The sequence below is a fragment of the Elgaria multicarinata genome, chromosome 16 (genome assembly GCF_023053635.1).
Source record: "Elgaria multicarinata webbii isolate HBS135686 ecotype San Diego chromosome 16, rElgMul1.1.pri, whole genome shotgun sequence".
Lineage (NCBI taxonomy): Eukaryota > Metazoa > Chordata > Lepidosauria > Squamata > Anguidae > Elgaria > Elgaria multicarinata.
The window spans coordinates 15,303,619-15,331,282 of NC_086186.1; the positions used below are offsets into that span (position 1 = coordinate 15,303,619).

Consider the following 27,664-nt stretch of genomic DNA (forward strand, 5'->3'; position numbering starts at 1 on the left):
TTGCCTTGTAGGCTACTGAGATCTGGATTGACAGAGGAAGCTTTAGAGATGGGAAGATGTCAAGGCGTGGCAGGAGGAGAACTCAGGAGCAATCAGCCAATCAGCTGTAGTGAAGGAGGAGCCCAAGAGGCAAAGAGTAACATGACTGGTTAGCCGTAACTGTGCATTGCTCAGGCCTCCGGATGGCTTCGGAGGTGGTGTGCAAAACCCAAGTGTTTCTGCTTGAAAAATAGTGAAGATTACGGAGATATAATAATGATGCTTTACATATCTGCAAGTCTACCTGCCACCTCCTCCAGAATGAATGGAGGAAGCGTGGCCCCATCAGAAAAATGTGAGGGACATAAAAGTAATGGGTTGCTGCAGCTTTTCATTTGGGACAGAGCATCCCAAATGCCTCTTTCCCCCATTTAAAATGTCCAGAGAGCATTTCCAATAGAGAACTGTCAGGCAAGGGAAGAGTCAACCACTGCCTCCCATCCACTGATTCTCCACCCACCTCTTGTCCCTGCATTTGCCTTTTGGGAAGAAAACAACAACAGGGATTGGAAGTCCATAATTTCCTTGTAGCATGTAGTTCCTCCTGTTGTCACTAGCTTACCTGGCTTTTTTTTTTTAAAAAAAAAGTATGGGTTCAGTTTATGCAGGATAGCATTAACAGCAGCTACAGCCATGGAAGGTAAAAGAAACTTCCTTGTGCAGAGCTAGTATATCTTTGAAAAAATGCTAGAGAATAAGAACAAGGGCTGGCTAACTTACAAAACTTGCAAACTTACCAAAGCCATGTAGCTATTCACTTTTGGAGACAGAGGGCTGGTCTAGTCTGAACCAGCATAGCAATTACTACAGCTGTGCTTTGGTGCGTGTGTGTGTGTCCGTGTGAGTCTCTGCCTCCTGAGCAACCATATGACAAAATTGTACCTAGCAAGGGCTACTGCTTGACTCTAGTGGCAATGAGAAACATGGCTAAGGCGCAGGTTTTATTAATTTATTTTATTGCAACATTTTTAAATTGCCCTTTATCCTTGCAGATGCCACTGTGGTGTACAAACATGATTAAAATAATATAAAATATAATTAAAACACTAAAAACCAAATCGTCATGATGAGAACAGAGAAGGCAGTAAATACAATGGAACAGACAAAAACCAACCAATTGCAACGCCTAGGTAAGCAAAAAGGATTTGAGCTGGCACTGAAACAATGGCAGTTTTGGTGCCAGTCACACCTCCATGGGAAAGGTATTCCATAGTCAGGATGTCACAACTGAGAAGGCTCTCTCCGTTGTTCACATAATGGAACTGAGGTATGTGGAGAAAAGATCATCAGGGGAGGCTCAAGTTATGAACAGGCTGGTACAGGGAGTTGCACTCATGAAGATTTTTGGGTTCCCCATCTGTTCATCTGTGCCCTCCTTCCCAGGCATTATAAAATCATCAATTCAGCTACGACAGTACAGTATGCTTCATCCATAAGCAGAGCTAAAGCCAATTCGGAGGATCAAGGTGCTAGCTTCTAAGAAGTTCCATTGTGTTTCAGCTACATTTCTCACAGCCAGAACTCCACAAATACATCTGGAGTTACCTTCTTATCAGAGCTAAACACTGCTCCAATACTTCATGCCAATAAGGTAAGCAAAGATTTTGTACCCTTGTTTCCTGCTTGAGGAAATGAGATTCTATCGATACAGGAAATGGTATTTGTTGCTGGCTCCCAGTGAAAGAATACAATTTGCAATCAAACACATGAAGGAGCTATTTTAAATGTTGGGATAAAGAGTACATTTAGTTCCAGGGGGGTGGTCTAATCAAGAGAACTAATCTAAAGTGAACAAGTCGCTTTGTAAAATAGGCAATTTACAAAATAGGACGTCCATCTCCCACAGCTCATCTTCATATGTTAATTGCCAGCCTATTTATTTATTTCTATTCATACCCCACTCCATCTGAAAGGCTCTGAGCAGCTTACACATATTTAACATTGTTATACTAAAAAATAATTTTAAAAAAGGTTGAAATTCCCCTCAAAGATAATAGAATTTCTTGTCGGAAGAGAAGGGAGTGCAACTACCCAAATATTAAATCTCTAAAGGTCCAAGATACTTTAAGAACAGTCTTCTCCTAAATCAGGGATGAGCAACTTGTGGCCCTCCAAATTCATTTTACTTTATTTATTTATTACATTTCTATATTGCCCAATGGCTGAAGCTCTCTGGGTTCATCAACAGTTTGGTGTTGGATTGCAAATAGCCAGCATAGCCAACGGTGAGAGATTATGGGAGCTGCAATCCAAGGTCAGAAGAACCACACGTTGCCCAATTCTACTCTCCTGGAAGTCAGTGCAAGTGGATCTTCTGTGTGTTCCACCACTAATTAGTGCACAGTTGGTGGGAACAAGAGAAAGAGCCTTCTCTCTAGCAACAATCCATTTGTGGAATTCACTGTCCCAGGAGATTCACTTTGCACCATTTTTTGCTGCCAAGTTTGGACTTTGGCTTTGCTCTTCACGGTCTAGTTCCTGCCTATCTCTCCTCTCTCATCTCACACTATCGCCCCACTCGGGCTCTCTGCTCCTCTGATGCCATGCTTCTCGCCTGCCCAAGGACCTCCACTTCCCTTACTCGGCTTCGTCCTTTTTCTTCTGCTGCCCCGTACGCCTGGAACGCTCTTCCAGAACAATTGAGAACTACAAACTCAATCACTGCTTTTAAAACTCAGCTAAAAACTTTTCTTTTCCCTATAGCCTTCAAATATTGAGTTTGTTCTGACTCTATACTGTTAGCTTCACCCTACCCGGTGCCTGTTTACACTTCCCTGTGCCTGTTTGCATTCTCCTTCCCTCTTTATTGTTTACTACAACTTATTAGATTGTAAGCCTATGCGGCAGGGTCTTGCTATTTACTGTGTTATCTGTACAGCACCATGTACATTGATGGTGCTATATAAATAAATAATAATAATAATAATAATAAGCAAACCATCCAGAACCACAGCCCAACAACCCACACTGGCCAGGATCGCATGTAGCAGCTTGCATTTTTATTTATTTATTTATTGCATTTCAATTCCACCCAATAGCAGTTCACTTTTTTAAAAAAAAGTCAGCCAGTGCACAACAACAAGCCCCATAGGGAAATTACCCCACCCCCACCCCCGCCGGGTGGCTTATTGTTATGTGAAAACTGGCCCTGACTACCTTTTGTGAAATGGGTGTTCTGTTGGAATGGAAAATTGTAGGAAATGTGGTTGTACCATAGCCACAACCTGAAGGAGAGTACAAAGATTTAGACATAGATAGACAGATAGATTGATCGATCAGTACCAGCAGTTTCCAACTCCACCAAGAGTTAATTGCCTATTCAGAACCAAGCCACATCAAAATACTTTGCATTTCAACAGGAATCGATCACAACAATATATTGTTGTAAGATGACAAGAAACAGGGGATAGCAGATGATGTCATTGTCTCTGCTGATCAAACACACCTGGCTTCAACCCTGTGAGCCCTAGCAACAGTGCTTACCAGTTTTTGCCTTCTATGAAATGGGTGATTTCTTACTGGTCATGCCAGGTGTCACCAACCACTTTGTGAATGGGCACATCCCTCCATGGCCGCCATTTTGTGGCACCCATTACTTCCTCAAAATTCCACTTGTGCCCATTGGCTCAAAAGGGTTGGAGACCCCATGTATGTGTATAAGTGAGTTAAACGTGATTGTACTTTCACCAATAATAAGGACCTATTCCATTCTCTCCCAATGTGTTTGCTGGGCCGTGTATAAGCAAGCAACACTGATAAACAGCAGTGTTGAACCCTACGGACCACTGAAGAACTACATTAATCAAATGTGCTGTGAATTTTTAAGGAGAAAATTATGACTAGCAAGTCCAAATTCCAGTCTGTGGTGCCAACAGTATCCATTCTATGTCTTCATAATTTCTTGTGTTGCCTTAACTCTGTCTCTCAGAAGTGTTTCTCCCTCCCACTTTTTTTCCCTCCCATTAACCAATTCTTCACTTCCTCACTCACAGTTGTCTTCTGCAGAAATTCCATTCAGAAAAACCAGAGAGCTTCTCTAATCCATATGGCACAGGGCACAATTGCTACAGAATTCATAAGAGAAAGAACAATGCATAGCTGTCAACTCAGATAAGCTTGTCCCCTAAAGAAAATGACAAGAAGGTCCCGTAGACGAATGCAGCAATGTCAAAGCACCACTACCCATCGTTAGAGCTTGGTGATTCCTAACAGACCACAGGAAGATGTGGGGGAGGGGGGCTATGGTCAATGGTGTTCTTCTGGGAAAGCATGGAACGGCCAAATATTTCATATTTTTCACCAGCATTGATACTTTTCCATCAGGGAGAAGTATCATTGTTACTTTACAGCATAGGAACATAGGAAGCTGCTTTATATTGAGTTGGACTAGTTTAGTAGTATAGCCAATACTGACTGGCAGCAGCCCTCCAGGGTGTCAGGGAGTATTCTTTCCTAGCTCTACCTGGAGAAGCTGTGGTTTGAACCTGGGACCTTCTGCATGCAAAGCATGTGTTCTACCACTGAGCGACAGTCCATCCCCCAACTGTAAGGCAGTCCTCTGTAAGAACTCTTTAAGCTAGTACTCTTCATACTTTCTGCCTAGTGGGAATCCTTTATGCATTGACTTGCCTGCCAAAGATACCCTCTTTGTTTGACACAAAAACTACTGTGGATTATAAAGTATTCTGGGAGATGTTCTAGCATGCACACGCTGAGACTTCATTTGGGGGCACTGTTGGGTGCCATCCATACTTCATTTGTACTGGGAATGTACCCAACAACACACCCAGCACTCCCCTCTGCATGTAATTGTGGTGAGCGGGCTCCTCTTTCAGAGAAGCTTATCCAGTCTGGCAGGGTATTCTTACCAAGGATTTCAGGGAAACCTGGAACACAGTTTGAAGCCACTGGTCCAAAAGAACCGGGGTTCAACAGGGGTATCCATAAAAGATGTCAACCCAAGAGGAGATGGGCAATTAGAATATACCCAAATAGGCCTCCTGGGGGCGCAGATAACCCACAGGAAGTGCTGCGTCAGGCTGTCCCACAACTGTCCCTGCAATGACCCAAGCAAAAACCAAATTCTGGGCAAGAGACACTGCCCATCTGTCAGCTCCCTGGAGATCAGTGATCATTGGCAGTGTGGCAAGTTTTGCCTGAGGCAAAAGCATTCCACCAGAAGTTCTGGCACTTGCTGGCTAAGGCTGGCGAAAGTGTGGGAGTTGAATAAATTAAAATCAGGGAACTAGATGGAGTGGGAAGAGCAAGCTTGGGAATACTACAGCAGGAGCAGAGAGAAAGAGAGTGATTAAGTGACAGATGAAGTCTGAGACAGGGCTACAACGAAATGCTTTTTCTTTAGCGCAGGCAAGAAGGAGATAGCTATATGGAGCTCGTAGGAAAGGCTTTTAAAACAATTCTACATATATGCATGTGGAGCATTTCAGATAGGGTGACCATATGACCAAATTTGCCCGGATTTGTTCGGGTTTTTGATGGCAAATCCGGGACGGGAAATCCGGATTTTTTTTCAAAGTGCAGCTCTAATGGGAATTAACAAAAATGCTTATAACTCTGTCATTTTTTAAGATAAAGACATGAAACTTGGCACAATAGTAGCTCTTAGGAAGGGCTTTAGTCACAGCAAATTTGAAATAGATCCATTCATCCATTGATTTTTTTAGGATTTTTTTAAAAATTGAGGTTTTAAAATTATTATTTTTTAAATCGTCATTTTTAAAGATAAAGAGATGAAACTTTGTACCTTGATAGGATTTAGGTAGAGCTTTAGCCACACCAAATTTGAAACAGATCCGTTCATCCATTGATTTTTTTAGGAATTTTTTTAAAAATGAGGTTTTAAAATTATTAATTTTTAAACTGTCATTTTTAAAGATAAAGAGCTGAAAGTTGGCACCATGATAGCTTTTAGGTAGAGCTTTGGCCATACCAAATTTGAAACAGATCTGGGGCCAGTAGCAAACCCTGTTAACAACAACAGCAGCTTGCAACGATTGAAGATACAGTCAGAAAAGATATTTGAGGGAAGGGGAGAATGTAACACAGAGAGTATAGCAAAAGCTTCAAAGTACAGCAAAACCTACAAAAGTAGGAGTGAGTGAAGTTAATTTTAGATACATTGAATCTCTCACTTGTTCTTTATTTCAGTGATTTTAACACTAAGATGTTACGTAGAACAGATTTGTCTTAAATGTGTGCTGTAAAATCAGACATGTGACCAAGGCTATGTTCGGGTGGGCACGCCCCCTTGGGGGCGACCATGTTGTCCTCCTTTTTGGTTTCCAAAATATGGCCACCCTATTTCAGAGGAAGTTGGCATTGCTGCTTACTGGACGTTGGCCTCAAGGCCGGAGCACAAAATAATACATGTTTTTCCCAGCAATCTCTAGATGGCCTCGTCCTTTCAAAACACCACAGTTTTGAAACTATCCAAAACAGCTCTGTCAATTAGATGCAGCCACCCACCTATTTCAAGCCAATTGGTGAGAGGTTAATTTCTTTAAAAAGAGAGAGAGAGAATGAATAAGAAGATACCAGGGTTTATCTTTGACTGGAATTACTGTTCCCTAACATCAATCTAACTTACCCTAGACATAAGAATTAAGTTGGACCACTCAATGCATGCACATGGCTACTTCTCATGTCCTATTTCTGGTCTTGTTAGTGAAAGCACGCTCTGGATACAGTTGTTTTTATACTGTTGTTTTTATGTTTCTGATGGTTTTAAATTTTGTATACTTTTTTAATGTTTACTGTTTTTAACTTTTGTAAACCGCCCAGAGAGCTTCAGCTATGGGGCTGTAATAAATAAATAAATAAATAAATAAAGTTCAGTGCAAATGAAACACCGTTAAACTGAACGCCCTTTCCTCAGTATCTTACGTTTCGCATGCTTTAGAATGTGATTTTGCATTGCTGCTGTTTTTATCTGGTTGAGCTTTTATATTGTATTTTATATTATGGTTTTATATTGTTGTTTTACACTTTGAATGGATTTTAATTTTTGTGAACCGCTCAGAGAGCTCCGGCTATTGGGCGGTATAGAAATGTAATAAATAAATAAATAAGCAAACTTATACAAATGTAAACCTGAGTGGCTGCTCTTGTGGAAACTGACCAGATGTACAGGACTTAATTTGAGCCTGCAACTAACAGCGAATGCAGGACTGGGTAGTTTAAAAAGCTCACCACCTCTTTCAAAGCCTGCCTGCCAAGCATAATTATTTGGAAGAAAAAGTCAGTGGTGACTCCTTACATCTTGTTTCAAATCAGGGTAAAAAGAGGTTAATATTATGACACTTTATATCAATACATTTTAAAGCTAAACAGTAAATTTACATTTATTCTGTATTTATTTATTTATTGCATTTCTATACTGCCCAATAGCTGAAGCTCTCTGCATGATATCATTTTAATTTTCCCATGTGGTCAATCTCTTGCAAATCTTATCTTGCTTGCCTTAATTTAAATGTTTAAAAGTGAGAGTTATCAAAGCTGAAGGCTATCTGGACATCATGCCATCAAAGCTGGGAGTCTTTTCCTTTGACCTAGATGTATGGAACCCAGATTCTGTTATAGAGCATTGAAGGACAGGACTCTGGACATGCTCATAGACTCTCCCATTATTGCTTTATGTGTTCCATAACCAAAACCTGACACTGAAATCAAGTTCTAGGACTAAGCCCTAGTGAGCCCTGACTAAAATTAATTCCTGCAAGAACATTCAGTTCCGGAAACAATGAAATATTAACAAAGTGTATTTGAAATTTGGCCAAAACAAACAGCAAGCTACAAGATTAAACAAACAAACAAAAAATAGAGGGGCATACCAGCCTTCTGCACAAAAGATGCAGAGGGAAAACACTATCCAAAGCTCTCCCTGATACACAGAGTTTCCCCAGGGCTAGATGTATCAAGGATCAACATGAAGCAGAGGATTCAGACAGCGGATTCCAGAGAAGACATAAATTCCCTTCCTCTCTCCTTTTGTGCCATTTTAAAAATATGTTTTAAATGGCCCAATGAGCAGGAATGTTTGACTTTCCATTTCAGGTTCAAAAATATCTCAGGCCAGCAATGCATATACTGCAGTGCCGCAGACAGCCTTATCCACATGCACAAGAGGGATGGAATACAGGCAGAGGTGTCCCCAATATGGGAAGAAAAAGACATGTCCTTGGGAATACGGCAGGAGCTGTGATGCACACACAGAGCTCCTGGTAAAGAGTTTACCCCATTTACTGGAAAGCCAGGAACAGCTCCATATCTACTTCTGCTGCTTGGGTAGAGTAGACCCCATCACTTTAGTGAACAATAAAGCCACTCCAACATGCATCTGGGCCAAGATGTTGGAGTTGGCATGTCTGCAAAGATGAACTTTCCTTGCTTACGTTTGGGAAAAAGCAAACTATACCTTTAATCAAAACAATTTGTCTCCTTGTAATCTTATTTCTGAGCACTACAACAACTGTAAAACCAGTTGTTTTTATAATTACAGTAATTGCACTATGATTATGGGATGAAATCTGGCTTTTACATCATTATGACTTAGAGTAATGACATTTTAGATGGTCTGAGAAGCACTTAATGTAGACAGCATTACACAAGGAAAAACCCACAACATATATGTGAGACAGTGTTTGATTCTCTGGACAAGCAAAGCAGACCAGAGTGCCCACCCACAGTTAAACAAATGTTTATTTTATAAAGGAGGTGGTGATTGCTTCTATGTCTCCTAAATCTTGACATATTTTTAAACATAAAGTGCATATTTGCCATGTGAAATGGATCTCTTATGATTCATCATTCCCTTTTCTCCATTCTTCCCTTGTCTATGCAAGTTGGCGTTGAAATTTCAGTAACACTACAGAAAATACTTTGTAACATATTGGCCCATTGGTCAACCATGAAATCAGAGTCAGCACTAACCACTAATAAAGTCTAATAAAGACTCCAAACATACAGTGAAACCATAGGTTAGCTTGTCAAGCTAAACCCTTCTCCTAGAGGACAAGTATAATGAGACACTAGTAAAACTGCTTCTTACAATGCACACAGAGAAACAGAGAACGTGCCTTGGTCACGGTTCAGATGTAATAATAATAATAATAATAATAATAATAATAATAATAATAATAATTTATTTATTTATTTCTTACCCGCCTCTCCCTTTGGATCAAGGTGGGGAACAACATTAGAACAGGAATCAATACATCTTAAAAATTCATGATTTAACATTGATCTGGATAGGCCTGCCGGAAAAGACTAGTCTTTAAAGCTGCCTTAAAATCACACAGAGAGTTAATTTTACGAATCTCCTCCGGCAGGCCATTCCACAATCTGGGGGCGACAGAAGAAAAGGTCCTCTGGGAAACTGATGTCAGCCTAGTTTTAGCAGACTGAAGTAAGTTCAACCCAGAGGACCTGAGTGTGCGGGGCAGACTATATGGGAGAAGGCGATCCCGCAGGTAACCTGGACCCAAACCATTTAGGGCTTTAAAGGTAATGACCAACACTTTGTACTCTGCCCGGAAACTAATTGGCAGCCAGTGGAGTGATTTTAATGTTGGGGTAATATGCTCACCCCTAGATGTACCGGTGACCAACCTGGCTGCCATATTTTGAACTAGCTGAAGTTTCCGAACTAGGTACAATGGTAGCCGTATGTAGAGCGCATTGCAGAAGTCAAGCCTTGAGGTTACCAGCGCGTGCACTACTGTCTTTAGGTCTTCCAACTCTAAGAAGATGTAGCACTTAATGGTTAATGAAAACCATGGTCTGCGAACTTATTTCAAGAAGAGGGCTTATAGCTCACAGTATAATTGATACTTTTTATGCAGAACGTCTAAGGTTCAATCCCTGCCATTTCCAGTTTAAAGACTAGACGAAAGTTGTGCAATCTCGGACAGCTGCTGCCAGACAGTGTAAAAGATCCAGAGCTAGATGGGTCAATAGACTGAACTCAGAATAAGACAGCTTCATGTACATGTATTACAAACCATGGTTTCACATTGTGACCAATGCTTGAACAAGTTTAAGTAAAGCAAACCATGGTTAAATGTTCTTTCTATTAAAAACCAGCATATATCAGTATGGGTATGATTCAAGAAAAGATGGGAAGTAGTCATGTACTAGAAATGAACTCTCCCAGGCTCTGGATTCATGTTCTCACAATAAAAACAGGAAGTGAAGAATTTTAGCAATCCTGGTCCAATGTAAGAGAATTACAAGTCATCAATGAATTGTAGTTGCAGCAGATATAAACACAATGTTTGGACACATTCTGGTCTCCACTAATTCCCTGTTTCCTGGGCTCCAAGGGAAGTGGAGGCCCTTACCTTTCTGCGAGCCCAGAAAAGCACAGCCTCAGGGCACACTAAATGAGACCTAGGAGGCTGGAGTTGCAAAAGATCAGCAGCTCATGTCTTTAGGAGTAAGTGCCCAAAGCTCTTCCAATACAGGAGCAGAATCAGCAGGTACTTAAGTCCCTTTAAAAGAGCAGCTTGTGAGGAAAATTAGGCCAGGAGGACTCACAGCTTCCCTTCCAGAAAGGGCAACCATCATTGGGTCGGGATTGCTATACCTGACCGCCTTTAGGGATGCCCCGAGTAACATCTTAATCAACCCTCCAAAACATATCACCACTGGAAGGTTCAAAATGAGTTTTAGCTATGGAAACTTAGCTTCCTGCGACAATTAATCAAGAAATTTCTAGTAGGGGATTACAAGTGACTAGTTATGCTGTTCTTGGAACACTTGCCCAATTTCCATCAACTGAGTTCAATACAGATAACTTCAAATGAAAGTGAAAAATATGGCCCACTGTTTGTATTTTTTGCATTGGTTGTATCTTTTTTAATTTTGTTTGATTTATCCCTGTAAGATCCCCAGAGAACTTTGGTTATACGACAGCCTACACACTGTATGTAAGAACAAATAAATAAAATCCTTAGCATAAATCCTATACATTTAGGGTGGCCATGTGTCTTACTTTACAGAGGACTGTCCTTTGTTTTCAAGGTGTCTTCTAGTTGAAGAGCTGCCCAGTCTAAAGCCTGTTTAAGAACCATAAGAAAATGAAAGAGGCCTTGAAGTTGCTCATCAACAGTGAGTACGTGGACAGCAGCAGACTGAGTTGGTACACCAGTCACAGTTTTCTCCTCTTTGGTAAGATGTATTGTATATCAATTTAAGTTGTAGTATTTTTTTTCTTTAGTTGCATCTATAAATATAAATTAGCATATACGAATGTTATGCAAATCTGCGCCCTCTTTTTGGTGATGCATGTCCTCTTCTTTGTTGGTGCTTAAGTGGCCACTCTAATCCTATTGAAACACACGAGAGTTGGATTATAGTATTCCAACAGCTCTGTTCATTTCAATAGGGCTTACAATGGAGAAGTTAGGGTGCTTCTGTTAGCTGTGTTGATTCAGCTTTCTCCACTTAAAGAATGCAAGAGAGTGGTGGACCTGGGCCAATAGTATAATTGTGTTCACTGTTTGACAGTCAAGAGCACATGCTCTCCCCTAAGTCACTGCTGTCCTCCATCTCCCTTTCCCACTCTTACCCTGTCTCTGCTGCACCTTTGCCCTTAACCTCTCCCTTGTTATATTTTTGCTCCATTAATAATGGACAGGCCCAAAAGGTAACACTCTTAAGTAAGGATATACTTATTACAGCATCCTGCCTCAATTTAGCAGGAGAACAAAAAATTAAGAGGCAGAACAGCTATGTAGATGGACTGGGGATTCTGCAGCTGTGAGGCCTGGATGAAAGTCAGGAATTCAAAATGACATGCAGCAACGCCAAACGCTTTACTGACCTCAGTTTCTATCACACTGAGAATGGCCAAATACGGTAACTGATATTACTCAACACCAACAGACCTCTGCAAAATGTTACAGAAGTTTCCTATCATTGCTGGAATGGGAAGATTTCATCCAGTCTAACAGAGGGGTGCTAGTCTCACTTTCAGTTGAACACATACAGATGAGTTTTTTTAGGGGGATGTTGATTTGTTGTCCCACGTGCCAACGTAAAAAACAGTTCTGTATTTGACACACAGTACTTTAAGTCATGCATGCTACTAAGCATACACACTACTGTATTTTAGGGGGAAGCACCCCTATATATACACATACAAATATGAAATATTTCAATTCCATCACTTCTTACGGCTCCCAAAATTTTGATGGTGCACTTATACTTTCAAACAATCTACTTACAAGTCACAAAGTATTAATTAGCATTGTTTTATTTCCATAATATATGCACACAGTATTTTAGTAATTGAGAACCAAACCATCTTGATATTATTTTAGTTTAAGCTTTTATTTGCCAAACCATTTCTATTCTTACAATTTCCCTTGTACAACATACCATCTTCCTTTGGACTGGATCTAATGTTTTAATTTTGTAGCAGGAATAGTGCTGCGAACATAATGGAAATTTTGGATCTGTCTTAGTGAAACACACATGTATGAGACTGAACTCAATTTTGTTGTCAGGTTAGTTTAGCCTTTTCCTGCTAAATCACCTTAATTCTTGTGATATTTTAATCTTTTCACATGAGAATGACTTTTTATGCAGACTTAAAAGTTCAAGCCTATGCCGCAGTGAGGCTGCAAAATAAGACACATGCATGAAAAAGCCTAAGCCTTTGCTTAAAAAGTTGTACCAAGATTGGGAAATTAAATTGCAAAGCAGAATTCCTGCAGCTAGTTCTGCATATGCCTGGTAATGAGGAGCCAGAAAATATCTTCTGTGAAGCAGAACACAGGAAAATGAGCAAAAAGAGTGTGGTCTTTTGGTTTTTACGATGCTGCCTCTCACAGCGTTGCATGAACAACATACGAGACTAGACCACTGAAATGAGTAATGGACTTGGAGCAGAGAAACACCTGTATTCAAATCCCACTTCAAACAGTGACCCCATCTACTGTGACTTGTTTAAGCTGCCACATACCACAGTGCACTGTGGCTTGTTTAAGCCACAGTGAGCCAGGCAGTTTTTGAATATTCTAGCTGTGCCACCCAAGCCCAGGGACCATGAGTTATGTGAGGGTTAAACAAGAAGCTACTTGAAAATTCAAAATGGATGCCAGCAGACACTCCTGCCCACTGTGGCTTCAATAAGCCATAGTAGGCTGTTTAATCATGCGAACCAGCCCACTAAGTAGCTTTAGGCAAGTCTCGCCTTCAAGCCTCAGCTACCCACTTTTGAAAACAAAATAGGCCTTTTAGGAGGATGGTTTATATAAAAAAGACTGTAGAACACACATGTCAAGTATCTCAACCAAATGTCAATGACCTAAACTTTCATTTTAAAAAAGCCCAATTATATCATGATGCCTATTTATCAACAGAACCAGGAGAACATACACATAGTCAGTGATTTGTATAAATAGTACTGCAAATTGACACAGTTACAGAAACATAGCATCAGTGGTTATCCATGGTGACCAGCTGAAAGGCAGGCATTGTGAGAGTTGTTCAGCTCAAATAAGACTGAGATAATGATGGTTGATAGCTATTTTGACTGGGGATTGGTGGGAAATAGTTGGTGTTCAGCCTCCCTTAGCGCAAGGCTACATGTTACACTTACCACATGAAAAGCATTCTCTGTGCCAGTAAAAAAGTTGATGGCCACCTACTTGGCTGGCCTTAAAAGGGGGGTAGACAAATTCCTGGGGGAGAAGGCTGTCAGTGGCTACTAGTCATTATAGCTATGTGCTAACTCCAGTAGCCGGGGCACTACGCCTATGTACACCAATTGCTGGGGAACATGGGCGGAAGGGTGCTGTTGCGCTTATGTCCTTCTTGAAGGGTTCCTGTCAACAGCCACTGTGTGAACAGAATGGTGGACTAGATAGACCCTTGGTCAGATCCAGCATGGCTCTTCTTATGTTGTACTGGAGGCAATGTAGAATCATCATGACTAATAGCCATTGACAACTTTAACCTCCATTACTTTGTCTACCTGAATAAGTGAAGAGCGTCAAATACATTCATTTCCTTCTCAAGAGCAAAGTATATATTGGGGCGGCTATCTTTTTCTAAGGCTCTGGGACTTCCACTGGCAGAATTTCCAACTCAATGTATTGGCCATTTCTTTCCACCTAGGAGACTTTACCTCCTTTATGTAGATGGACACCCTTGTTAAGATTTTTGCAAACTGAAGATTAGCATGAGGGGTAAAGTCCTCTCTGGTGTTGAAGCTGCCTTCTACTAGGACACAATATTTCTCCATTCATCTAGCCCAATGATGTCTGTTCTGACTGGAAGCAGTTGTCATTATTTTTTCTCTCTCTTTTTCTCTGTTTTCGTTTTGTTTTCCTTCAGGGTATGAATGGATGTAATTAAGGCTGCAAAAAAGAATAACCTGGCTTTTCTGTAAAACCATTGGCACAACCCTCTACTAACACCACTAAGCAACATGTTGTCGTGTTTAAACAATATAGTGATGAGTAGAACCTAAGGTTTGAGCCTCCACAAATGTGACTTAAAACCCTGACCTCATGTCTAGTATCAGTAATATTAGCAAACATACTGCAGAACACACATTATATAAAAATTCAGTTATCCAAACATTCAAGTTATCCAAATACAGCATGAATTCCTTACAAGTATGTGTCTATTTGGTTATCCATAAGTCAATTCAGGGAAGCAAGATTTTGGGCTGGATTCGAGCTCGTGTTCTTTGAACCACTGGAAGTACATGACATAAACACAAGGCTACTTCTTGACAAATTGCTCATTGACAAATAGCTGTCAAGCTAAAAGATACAGGCTTCCTGGCGTTCTTCAGTCTTCACACACTGCTCTCAATTCAAAAGGCACCTCGCCATCCAGTTCTATTCGGGTACACAGCATGGCAAGCGGACGGATGAAAGCAGCCAGCCAGGTGCACCGGCCAGCAGCAGCTCGAAAAGAGCACTTGAGGGTTTTTTTTTCCAGCCTAAACCAATATTTACCAGTATGGTAAGTCTGATTTTTTTTCAGCAGGCTTTTAGTGGTAAATATTGGTTGGGAACGAAAAACCATAAGCCTTAATTATAAATTGGGATATTAGAGTTACCACTGAGATATTCAAGAGACCAGCTCTTAACAAAACATGTGGGATTTGGACCACAGAAATGAGAGGTTAGTTTCTAGCTGCATTTTGTAGGGAAGAGCAGGGCAGTATGAGTATTTCTACCTGTGGAATGAAATATGTATTATATTTCCTGAATTTGCAGAATTTATCCTGCTTCTGCAGGCAAGGAGCTAGGAAGGAAATTAAACCCAAAGCCCCCAAGGCTGGTGTCAGTTCCCAGTATATTGGGGCACTTGGCAGAGCCCATGTACCCCAGCAGAGCTGATTTATTTATTTATTTATTTATATCCTGCCTTTTTTCCTCCAAGGAACCGAAGGCGGCGTACATAATCCTCCTCCTCTCCACTTTATCCTCACAACAACAACCCTGTGAGGTAGGTTGGGCTGAGAGTCTGTGACTGGCCCAAAGTTACCCAGTGGGTTTCCATGGCCAAGTGGGGACTAGAACCCGGATCTCACGACTCCCAGTCCAACACTTTAGCCACTACACCACACTGGCTCTTACTTGGCTCAGATACAATGATGCCTTACTTGGCTCACATACAATGATACCTCACCAAAAAAGAGGAAATTCATCACAAAAAGGGAGGGCAATGAAGGACACAGATCTGCATAATATTTGAATATGTTCATTTATAAATGTAGATACAGATTTAGAAATAGTGGCTTTAATTTAAATAGAAATGCAATATACCACACACTGATGGGGAAGACTGAGAACAGGTAACCTCCATGCCTGTCTTCTTGGTCTGCTGTCCAGAATCTAAGCCTTGGTGGCCATTTTCAAGGTCCCTGTTGCTCTCCTTTCTTAGGATCCTTTATTTGTAGACTGGACAGCCCTTCAAATAGAGGACACCTTCAAATGGAGGACTGGCTGACTGGGGAATGCTGGGAGTTGTAGGACTTTTTTCTGCCTAAACATGCATAAGATTGAACCCTTAACCTACTATCCTCCCTGTACTTTACAAGGAAAAATATAGTTGGAAACTATTGGCTCTCTGGAGACTGTTTTCCCTAATTTGCATATGAAATAAAATCATGCCATGTTGTATAAAAATCAGATATTTTGCTTAATTTCAACTTTAGCTACTTTAAGCTGCTACATCTATCCAAGCCTAGTAAAAAGCAACAGCTCCTCCAGAATATTAAGCATAAGACTTTCCCATTTTAAAACTAGAAATACCATAATTCGAACCTGGCACTTTCTGCCAGTAAAACATATGCTCTACCAGGTCCCTTAAATTCCAGACATGTAAAAAGCTTCAACTATTGATTTCTGCAGATCAAGCTGCAGTTAAAGGGCACAGGAGTAGGCCAGGCTTTTTTTTATAGCCAATTAGCAACCCTAGTTTTATCTCCTCTTTTATAAAACTGCAGAAAATGGCCTGCTCCAGGCATAGGATAGGAATATTTGCTTCACTTAGCTGTTATCGATGATCTAAAATAGCCTACGCTTGATCTCTCATGTCTCTGCACCCAAAAGATAGAGTGATTTAGTGTGAAGTTTATAAATATTAGCACTAGTGTTGAGTAAGGTGCAGCCTTTCCCAACCTTTCCCTCTCCAGATGTGTTAAGCTACAACTCCTGTCATCCCCAGGCAGCAGGCTGGCTGGGAATGATGACAGGTTTCAGCCCAACATCTGGAGGACACCAGGTTGGGGAAGGCTGGGTTACAGTGCTGGTCTAGGAACATAGGAAGCTGCTTTATACTGAGTCAGACACTTGGTCCATCTAGCCCACTATTGTCAACACTGACCGGCAGCCGTGGCTCTCCAGGGTTTCAGGCACATGATTTTCCATCCCTACCAGAATATGCTGGGTATCGAACCTGGGACCTTCTGCATGCAAAACATGTGCTCTTAACACTGAGCTGCGGTCCCTCCCTGAGCTGTAGCTTAGAAGTGGGGAGATCTAGGTTCACTCCACCATAAAGTTTACTGGGTGATCTTTGGCCACTCACCATCATGCAGCCTAACCTCTCTCACAGGAGGCAAAATAGAGTTAGGGAGGAAATTCATGAACACTGCCTTGAGCTCCTTAGAGAAAAGATGGGAGATAAGTATTAATAGGAATAAAACAAACCATCAAGAAGAAGCTTCTCATTTTGCAATGCCATTATCACATCATACAATACCAGCCCTTTTATTCATACATCCCATACTTTTGGATAAATCACTCCACCCATCTCTGCATATCAGGCGACAACAAACCTGATATGGAAACATATGTAAATGGCATAAAGGCATAATGGATAACGTAAACAAAAGTCAATACTCTCCACCGCTACCTTGAGACCTCTACAAAGTTCCAGAGTGGGTTTTAGACTGTGGCGCCTCCTTTCTGTAATCGCTACCCTAAGTTCTCACACTTAGAGAGCTAAGAACTGAAGCAGAATATCTCTGACTTCACTACCCAAAGCCTGCTTCGAAACAGGAGACACCCACAGTTAATAAAGAGCAGGGGGGGATCTATACTACTGCCTTTAAAGCACTTTGAAAACGTTTTGAAAACTGTATATGCAGTGTGTCCTCGGCCCCAACAGTTGTCAAAACCGTTATAAAGCGCTTTAAAGCAGTAGTGCAGATCCCTCCTAGGTCAGTCATTCTGCCCTTCACAGAGCAAGGTGGCTTAAAAACACCATTTAAAAACCGCACACACCATCACCACTACCAAGATATTTGAGTTCTTTATTCCTCTGAAATAGTTCAAGGGATTCTTCTGCTCACATGCTTAAAAGTCAAGTCAGAAAACTTTCTAAAAACAGATGGAGGTTTCTTTCCCCTCGCTATACACACCCGCCTGCCGCTCTCTCTATCCAAACTACAGTTACATGAAAACAAAAGTCCACTAGCATCTGCTAATGATTTATACTGTAATTCTTAGGTCTCGGAATATATTTGTACTTTGGAGAAGAATGAACTCAGAGAAAAATAAAAAGTGTATTCATCTTCTTACAAAGTGTAAGCATGATACAAACGATGTTAAACCTTTTCCCCACCATTACAAGTGGGAATTAAGCACAATTCTTCAACCCTCCTCCCATTGAAATAGTTGGGATTTTCAAAGCGTCCTTTTTGGTTGTGTTTCCTCATCTTGTTTTAACTGTCTCTCACACAGCACGTTCCCACTACATATGTTAACTTTAATATTATTTATTTGCAACATTCCTTAGATGCTTTTCTACTTAACACCTAAAGTAGCAGAAAGCATTATCACAACTTTTATTTTTTTTAAAAAAAACTATCCAATCAATTTCCATTTAAGCCATAAGTTATCTTCTTTCTTTATTCTTTCATAAACATTGTATTTAACCAGTGTTTAGGTTTTGGTTTGTTATACCACAGGAAGTTATTACATCTTCTAATGCTGTTAAGTATCTACTTTCAAGTGTACCAAGTTAGAATTATTATATATTCCAAAGTATCAGCCAAGCCCAGATCAAGAGTGATGTCTAATGCTGATAATGCTGTCACTTCCAAAGCTGCCTATGAACAGTCCAAAATGTATTCACAACTCTTCTGGAAGGACTAACAATAGGGCTGTCTTAAAAGGGTAGGGGGCTGGGTCAGGGGTCCAGCTTGGGCTGGACTTTGGGGGCAAATTCCAGGGCCCTGCACTACAGGGCAGATGATGAGGGCACGGGAGCAGCAGCAGAAGCAAACTCAATTTCATTCCTGTAGTTACGATGGTGCTATGGTTTAACGGAGTTTAAAATGCAAAACTGCACATGTTCAGAGTATCTGATTTAAATCAGGATTGGCAAAGAGTTTTGTTGTTCTTGTTCTCTAACATGTAAGGAATGTATAAGTGGTTGTAAAGCATGAAATGACTGCTGGAGGTGGGGGAAGATAAATCTAGTTGTGTGCTTCACAACTGAAGTAATACACATAGACATCTAACGGGCTGAGACACAGAAATATTCCATCCAGGGTCTAAGTTACCTAGCTGCTCTACTGGGCTAAGTACTTAGATCTAGGGGGACAAGAGGCCACCTGCCCCCTTCTCCCTATCCCCAACATTGTTTCTTAGTGCCCACCTTCTCCATGAAAGAGAGAGAGGCTCAGAGCCAGGACCTCTGGAGCCAAGCATCAACAGCGGCAACTGAAAAGTCTGTCGCCACCAGAACCATATGACAATGAGACTCATTGCGGCCTCTGTTATGAGTGTGCTGCACTTTTAAATGGACAGCCACACTGCAGTAGCAATAACAATCACTGGGTACTTCTGCCACCCAGATGCACAGAGCTGGTGGGGGGGAAACAGTGGGTCCAGGATGGATTCAGTAGATGCCTCAATTGTGAAGTCATTCTGAACACTAAGCACCTTACATGCACTCTGAACCGAAGAGATTCCTGCAGTAGTTCTATAAATATGTGGAAAATTTACTAGAAACATAAGAACAGTATCCTGGTACTTCCTTTGCGGTTATCGTTTCTTAATTAATCAATACAAGAGGCCTTAAAATCATCTGAAAGATACCCAGAAATAATAATATAAAGCATGCAAATAAATAAAAAGACAATGCAAAAAAGCAAGACGTAAGAACACCTTTTAGAATTATGCGTAAGTCACTTATCATTAAACATTTTTATCTACAATCCTATTGCGAAATTAAAAAGAAATTTGCAAAAGGTGAATTAATTCATGCATCCATGTAAGGGCTTGGTTTGTTCAGCATTGTAGAGTTTTAGCAATTGTCTTATTATAAAATAAACTACAATGAAGAATATAACTTTCCTGCCTTTGTTTCATCTTAGGGAGGCTTAAAACATTTGACTTCCTCTTGCCAAAGTTTTGAAATCTCTGGAGTTTAAATGGCACTGGGAAGACAGCCCAAGGACTCATTTGAAATGTCACATCACAGAGGTACCAAATGAGCCAATATTAGCCTGTGCAACAGCAGCGCACGCTCATAAGGCAAAACAAAAAGATGGGTGCACATTACTGGAAGTATACAACTCTTGCAGCCATCATATGACCATGTTAGTAGTAAGGAACTGAGAGGACTAAGGCAAGCATGTTTGCATCAAAGCAAAAGAAGACAGCAACCAACATTCAAAGCACAACATTAATTACCTTCCATGCACGCTAACACTATACACACAGACACACAATTACAGCCTCCCCCCAACAACAACATCCTAAGTAGTGACATCCGGAATTCACAGTTCTCATCCTACTTCATCAGATCTATCTGCTCTTCAGTAACTTGCATGTAGCATGCATATTTGAAATCTTTCTCTATAACACACACTCCATCCCTCTTCAAAAAGCCACAGAGGGCCAATTCAGGACAAGGCAGCAGCCTGTTCTGTTTTGAGTCTGCTTGTCAAATTTGCAAGAAAATTAATTAGCGCCTGTGGATGCTCTGCAGGAACACACTTCCCTCTTCTGGCACTGCAAATAAACCCTCAGAAGTCGACCCTTCTGATCTGCCCTCCAAATGCAGCATGATGAGGCTGTATGAGCCCCCAAAGTGGTCATAGCCAACCAGTGGCCCCAAGACAAGATGCTCCATCTGTAAGCCACTTACAACACAATCACATGCATGCTTGTCTGAAGAAAGCCCCATGATGCGTTCAATGAGGCTTACTCCTAGGTAAGTCTGCATAGGATTGCAGTTTTAGAGTCCAACCACAATACTCAGGACCACAGCCAGAAGAAGAGAAACAAGCAGAAGAAGACCATGCCAAAACTGCTAGCAGAACAAACATTCTGCAGCTAATTCCAGCAAGTAATCCCAGCCACATTCTGAAGGGGAGGGAAAAGAAAACCCTCAAGAATACCCACCCACTTATTCCAGGTTCATTAGCTAATCTGACTAGTTCATTCCCAGTCTTAAATATGGGCACAATCCACCTGGAAATTCTCCTGCACAACTCCTACTGGGTTGGAAATAGATTGAATGAAACTGTACAGGAGCATTTCTGTGGATTGTTGTTAGAGTACATAGGAACATAGGCTGCATATTGAAAGACAGAGGAAGTTAAAGACCTAAACCTTAGATCAAAGGCTACAGCATCTCTAGCACGCATAACACACCCAGCCTAAACATTTGTTAATGCAACATTAGGATTTGTGACTGCACTATAGTGAACTCAGTACATACATCCCCTCATCTGAATTTATTTGCTGGTATACATAGCAGGTGTTGGAATCAGTTTGTATGTGTCCATATGATCACAAGAGTATAGGAAGCTATAGCCCTGCTTTCAGCAGAGTTCTTTGCATTTAACTGAAAGGAAAAGGTAGTGGAAAGTGGCTTGGCTTAGCAACCTGCTTGCTCACCAGATTACAGGCAACTTTTCTCTGATTTACCTACCCAGAAGGTGTATCAAGACCTGCTTGGTCCATCCACTTTACGCCACCTTGAGAAAAAGGTCCAAAACTTTTAATCTACTCCAAATGCCTTCCCCACCCTAATCAACATAGGAAGTTGCCTTATACCAGATCAGACTATTTATCCATCTATCCTAGTAAAAGGTCTGCTCTGAGTATTTCTTCAGGATCTCAGGCAAAAGTCTTTGCTGCTACTTGTTACTGGATCACTCTTAACTAGAGATGCTAGGGCTTGAACCTGGTATTTCCTGCCTGCAAAGATACGCTGTACCACTGAGTTCTGGTGCCTTAATCCCTGACATGGGGGGACAACTTTGTAGTTACTCAGCAGTGACAGAAGATATTCTCTGTACCTGCTCATAGAAGCTGCTGTCTTAAGTTCCAGGGTTCAAGCCCTAGCCCTGAAAACATATATCAACCCATTACACGCAGAAAAAATGCAACTAAAATTATCAAGGGGCTGGAGCATCTCTCCTATAAGGAAAGGTTACAACAGCTGGGATTGTTTAGCTGGGGAAAAAGGAGGCTAAGGGGAGATATGATAGAGGTGTACAAAATTATGTGGGGTGTGGAGAATATGGATAGGGGAACATTTTTCTCCCTCTCTAACAATACAAGAACCTAACAGGGTCATCCCATGAAGCTCATTGGTGGGAGAAGGAAGTACTTCTTCACACAACGAGTAGTTAAACAACAGAATTCACTATCACAAGATGTCGCGATGGCCTCCTATTTGGATGGCTTTTAAAGGGAGTTAGATAAATTCCTGGAGAAGGCGGCTATGAAGGGCTAGTAGTTCTGATGGCTATGTGCTATGTCGAGTAGCAGAGGCAGTAAGCCTATGTATACCAGTTGCTGGGGGACATAGGTCAGAGGGTGCTGTTGTACTCATGTCCTGCCTGTGGGCTGGTTGGCCACTATGTGAACAGAATGCTGGTCTAGATGGACCCTTGGTCTAATCCAGCATGGCTCTTTATGTTCTTATGTTGACATCCAATAGGTCACAACTGATAAAGCAAGTTCTAGCCCATGACAGTTTATGCCGCAATAAACACATCAGTCTCTCGGGTGCTACAAGACTCCTTTTTGCAATAGATGGAAACTAATCTGGCAGTGAATCAAACCATTTAGTGCAGTTTTGCCTCCTCTGGCTAGCAGCATCAGCTTTCTAAGGTCTCTGTTCTGCGGGGGGGGGGGGGGCAGGTGTACGTGTGTCTTTCCCCACTATTGCAAATAGTTTTTTAGGCAAAGCTTCCAGGGATTAAATCTGGGACCTTCTGCACACAAAGAATGTGCCAACAGAAGTAGCGAGCCTTGATCAACTACTCAAGCCACAGTGACCTTGGAGAGGGGCTGTAAACTCTGTGGTAGTGCACCTACTTTACCATGTAGCAGAAGTGCCCAGGTTCAACCACCAGCATCCCCAAATAAAAGCTGGGAGGGGGTGGGTCCCAGTGGTAGAACCCAGGCTTGGCATGCAGAAGGTAACAGGTATGATCCCGGCATCTCCAGAAAGGGCTGGGAAAAAGCCCGGCCTGTAACCCTGCAGAGCCGCTGCCCATCAGCACTGGCAATATTGGGCTAGAGGGACCCGTGATCTGATTCTGGCAGCGTCCTATGTTCCTAAAAAGATCAGGCAGCAGGTGATGAGACCCTGAAGACAGCTGCCACTGCCTGCCAGAGTAGGCTAGAGATGGGCAAACAGCCTGATCTGGTATAAAGCATCTTCCAAGGTTCCCTCTCTGCCTGCCCACCCACCCCACCCCACCCCGACCCTGGCCGGGCAAACGTCCCGCGTCATTCCAGGCAATTACCCTTTGAGCGCATCGTGCCCCGCGGCGCCTCCCGACTGCCCTCGCCTCTTGGCCCTGCTGGCCCTGCTGTTCGTTTCCTTCGCGGAGACGGCGACGGCGGAGGCGTCTGCTTCCAAATTGCCTTCGGCAGCCCCTTCGCCCGGGGAAGCCAAGGAGATCAGCAGCGCGGTACATCCCAGGGCGAACCGCAGCAGCAGCAGCAGCCTGCCCAACCGCATCTTGCCCCTGGAGGAGGGGGGGGGGCGGCGGCGAGGGGGCTCGTTCCTCCTTCCTTCCTTCCCTTCCTTGCTTGCTTGCTCCCTTCCTTCAGGCTTTCGCAGCTCTCCAGCCGCCCTCCTTGCACTCGGATCGCACCCGCGCCGCTGCAAGGGGGCTCGGATCCCTCCTCTCTTCCCCCGAGCAGCTCAAGCTCAGCAGAGAGTCTCCCTGGCGAAGCTGTGGATGGGGGGGGGGGGTGGAGAGGGAGAGGGAGAGGGGGAGAGGGAGAGAGAGAGAGAAGGGGAGACGGAGGGAGAAAACGAACCGTTAGACGGAGAAATTCAGCATCACCAAAGAAAACACACACACACACACAGGCTCGTCGCCAGCCCTTTTCCTCCCCGTGCTTAGAATGGAGAAGAAGGGGGCGGGGGGGGGGAGAAACCCTCTGCACACACGCACCCCCGAAGCCGCCCCTCCGCGGCTGTCCCTCCTCCTGGCCGTGCCTGCGGTTCTCTCCCCGAGCGCTTCGGAGCCCTGCTGCGCCGCGGGCGCCCCGGCGTTGCGCCCTCGCGCCTCTCCAGCCGCGCAGGCGACCGGCGCGGAGAAGCTGCCCGCGCAAAGAGCGCCAGGCGGCTGCCCAGGTCCCCCTCAGCCAGGGGAGCCTCCAAGGGGCGCCTGTCAGTGAACCTCGGGGAAAATTCACCTCACGCCGCCGCCACCCCTCCCCCCCTCCCTAAATGAAGAGAAACCCTCGACGGTTTGGAGAAGCAGAACCCACGGGAGCTGCTGCTGCTGCTGCTGCTGGGACCGCTGCTCTTCCAGCCTTGGCCGCTGCATCCAGCGCCGCTTGTGCCGCCTGCCGTCCTCGCCTTCCTTCCCCGCTCGCCTCAGTCTGCCTCCTCCTCCTCCTCCTCCTCCTTTTCCCCTCCCCTCACTCCCCCCTCCTCTCCTCCTCTCCCCCCACCCCCGTCTCTCTCGCTCCCACTTCTTCAAATATCGTCCTCTCGGCGTCTTTCGTTTTCTTTCTCGCGAGAGAGAAAGAGGACAAAATTCAGCCAAAACAAGACCTACCCCAAAAAAGAAAAGGAAAAGGGGAGGAAGAGAGACGGGGAGAGAGAGAGAGAGAGAGAGAGAGAGAGAGAGAGAGAGAGAGAAAGAGACGCTGCCTTTCCCCTCCTTGCGCAAAACGCTTCCCGGGTCCCGCCTCGCCTCACAACGTCCCCATTGCGCGCCCTTTACCAAAATGTAAAGGGCGCGCAATGGGGGGGAGGGGGGAGAGAGAGAGAGAACAGGGGGGCTATTGGCGCAAGTGCTGCCACTCGCCCGGCTTGGCACCGTCGGCTGTTCTCCTTCAGGGCGGCGCGGGCAAGAGTGGGTCAGATGGGCACTCCTGGCTTGGCACAGCTGTCTAGACGGCTGATTAACCTTTCCTGTGATCCTTAAAGGCTGACCTACAAAGTGAAGGAGGCCGCCCCCGCCCCCACTCGCGGAGATCTTGTGCCCGCAAACAGCAGGGGATCCGTGTGCGAGCCACAGCAGCGGGGGGGGGCGCTCCTGGCCCTCCACTGAGGGGGCACGGGACCCGCAGGAGCCCTGCCAGGGGTCTCTAAAACGGATTGGAAAGAGACCACCTTCCTATTCAAGCTCACTGAATATTAAGCATTTTGCCCTTTAAAAGTCCCCTGGCAGGGTGGTCAACTGTGGACCTCTCTAAGGTTGTCACCACCCTTGAACCGGACAGTTGTAGGCCAGAAGAAGAAAGGTTTGAGAATAGAAGAGCCCTGCTGGATCAGACCAAAGGTCCATCTAGTCCAGCACTCAATTCACACAGGAGCCAAAAAGCTGCTGACCAGAAACCCACAAACATGGCATGGGTGTAACAGCACCCTCCAGACCATGTTCCCCAGCTTACTGGCTCTGATACTAGAGGCAGCACATAGCCATCAGGGCTAGTAGCCCTTGATAGTCTTCTCCTCCAGGAATTTATCCAATCCCCTTTTAAAGCCGACCAAATAGGTGGCCATCCTGACATTTGTGGTAGTGAATTACTTCCTTTTATCTGTCCTGAATCTCCCAGAAATCAACTTCAGGAGAAGAGGGGAGGGGTATTTATTTTATTCCCATTCCACCTTTCCTGCAAGGAGCTCAGGATGCTGTATATGGTCCCTTCGTCCCACCCTCACTGTACCCTCACAACAACCCTGTTAGGCAGGTTAGGCTAAGGTATAAGGTGTGCTTCAGGGAGCTTCAGCATCTTTAACAGCCCAATCCTACACATATCTACTCAGAAGTAAGTCCCATTAAGTTCATTGGGGCCTAATTCAAATGAGGTGGGTATAGGATGGCAGCCTAAGTGTTCTGCTTGAGTGCTCCCCCCCAAAAAAAAAACTTCGAGGAAGACAATCTTCTACCACCTGGAAGTAGCACTTAACTTTGGGTGGGGTGGGGTGTTACATGCCTTCCAATGACAAGAGTATTGACTTTCTACCAAGGGCACCACCTAAAATTATTCTCTGGCTTTGCTAGTGCAATCCCCTTAATGATGGAGAAAGAGTTGAGTAACTGCCAGCTTCTACATTTTCAACAAAATTGAAGGAACATCTGTTGTTTCTTTGCCCCCAGTGGTATAACTATAAAGTGCAATAACTTATCATAACAGTGTGTATACATATACTGATACGCACACACCAAAAGAGCAGTAGTAAATAGCATAACAGCCCATTTATAAGGATCAGTCTGACTATCATCCTATGGTAGGGTGACCCTATGAAAAGTAGGACAGGGCTCCTGTATCTTCAACAGTTGTATTGAAAAGGGAATTTCAATACAACTGTCATTTGGATGCATGCAGCACCTGATGAAATTCCCTCTTCATCGCAACAGTTAAAGCTGCAGGAGCCCTGCCCTACTTTTGTATCTGGTCACTAGTACAAAATGAGGGCAGGGCTCCTGCAGCTTTAACTGTTGCTGGGAAACTGTTCTACTTATGGGCTTCCCATTGGGGCATCTTGCTGGCTACTATGGGAACAGAATGCTAAGCTTTGGTCTGTTCCAGTAGCATTCTTATTATAAACTTTATTTATTTATTATTAGTATATTTTTAATCTTCCCAATAATTAATGTTCTCTGGGCAGACTACAACCAGTTAAAAAACTAAAACACTATTTTAAAACACACTTAACATATGCAGATATTTAACAATGCAGATATTTAAAAGAATAGAATAAAACATAATGCAAAACAATGAACAGCACAGAAATCGATAAAAGTAATAATAACCTAGAACTAGATCTCTAAAAATGCCTGGCATGTAGGAAATGCCAGGCATTTGGTGCCTTGCACCAAAAAGTTAATAAGGTAAGTGCTAGGTAAATCTCTCTGGGGAGTTGTTTCCATAATAAAAGAGCCATAATAAAATAAACTTTTTTAAAAAAAAAAAAAAAGTACACAGCACTTTAAGCAGTAACAAACAAAATATGTGCATACTCACGTATGTGAACAATAGGTCCCCAAGGAGTGTGTGTTTTCAGATTTTGGAAAACCCTGATCAACCTCAATTATGTCACTTGTATAACAACACCCTTTAATTTTCTGTGGATATCTAATGGTACACACAGTTCATGAGTCCCCACCCTGTTTTAGGGGCCTAGGCATGTATTGAACTCTGTCTCATGAGATCAAGCCTTCAACAGAGTGTTAGATAACTCAAATTTTATGTACGAGCCTCCAAAGTCAATGGTTACATTCCCAATTACTTAGATTAAATGGGTCTTGGAGGCGCCAAAGAGAACAGAGCCAACAATTACTTAGAAACATGAGGGAAGTTAATATTACATTATTCCAGTATTTGAAATGGCATAATCTTGGCCTTTACCAAAGGGTGGTGGGATTTACATAGTTTTATCCTGTATTAAAAGAAATGAATCCATAAATCATGATGGCTTAGTGCAGATGCAATGGCTGATTTCTCAGTTACAGTTAAAGTGGGAGCAGCCCCTAGGATCTTATCTTCCCTCTCCTGAGTGACAGACATTGATATTAACCATAGTCAAAGCTAAGGTCTAGGATGGCCATTCATGCATAGCCTCAAAAGAAAAAACACATCACCAGAGAGAGAGAGAAAACAAAAGATACGGATTTACATAAAATTTGCAT

General features: G+C 43.0%; 1 protein-coding gene across 1 annotated transcript in view; it reads right to left on the reverse strand.

Annotated features, from left to right (window-relative positions):
* The window catches only part of FBN1 (fibrillin 1), a 200,171-nt gene extending 176,654 nt beyond the window's left edge, over positions 1-23,517 (reverse strand). The window contains exon 1 of the mRNA XM_063142808.1: positions 23,309-23,517. The gene's annotated coding sequence lies outside the window, so the exon portion shown is untranslated. The remainder of the gene's footprint in view (positions 1-23,308) is intronic.
* Positions 23,518-27,664: the final 4,147 nt, after the last annotated feature.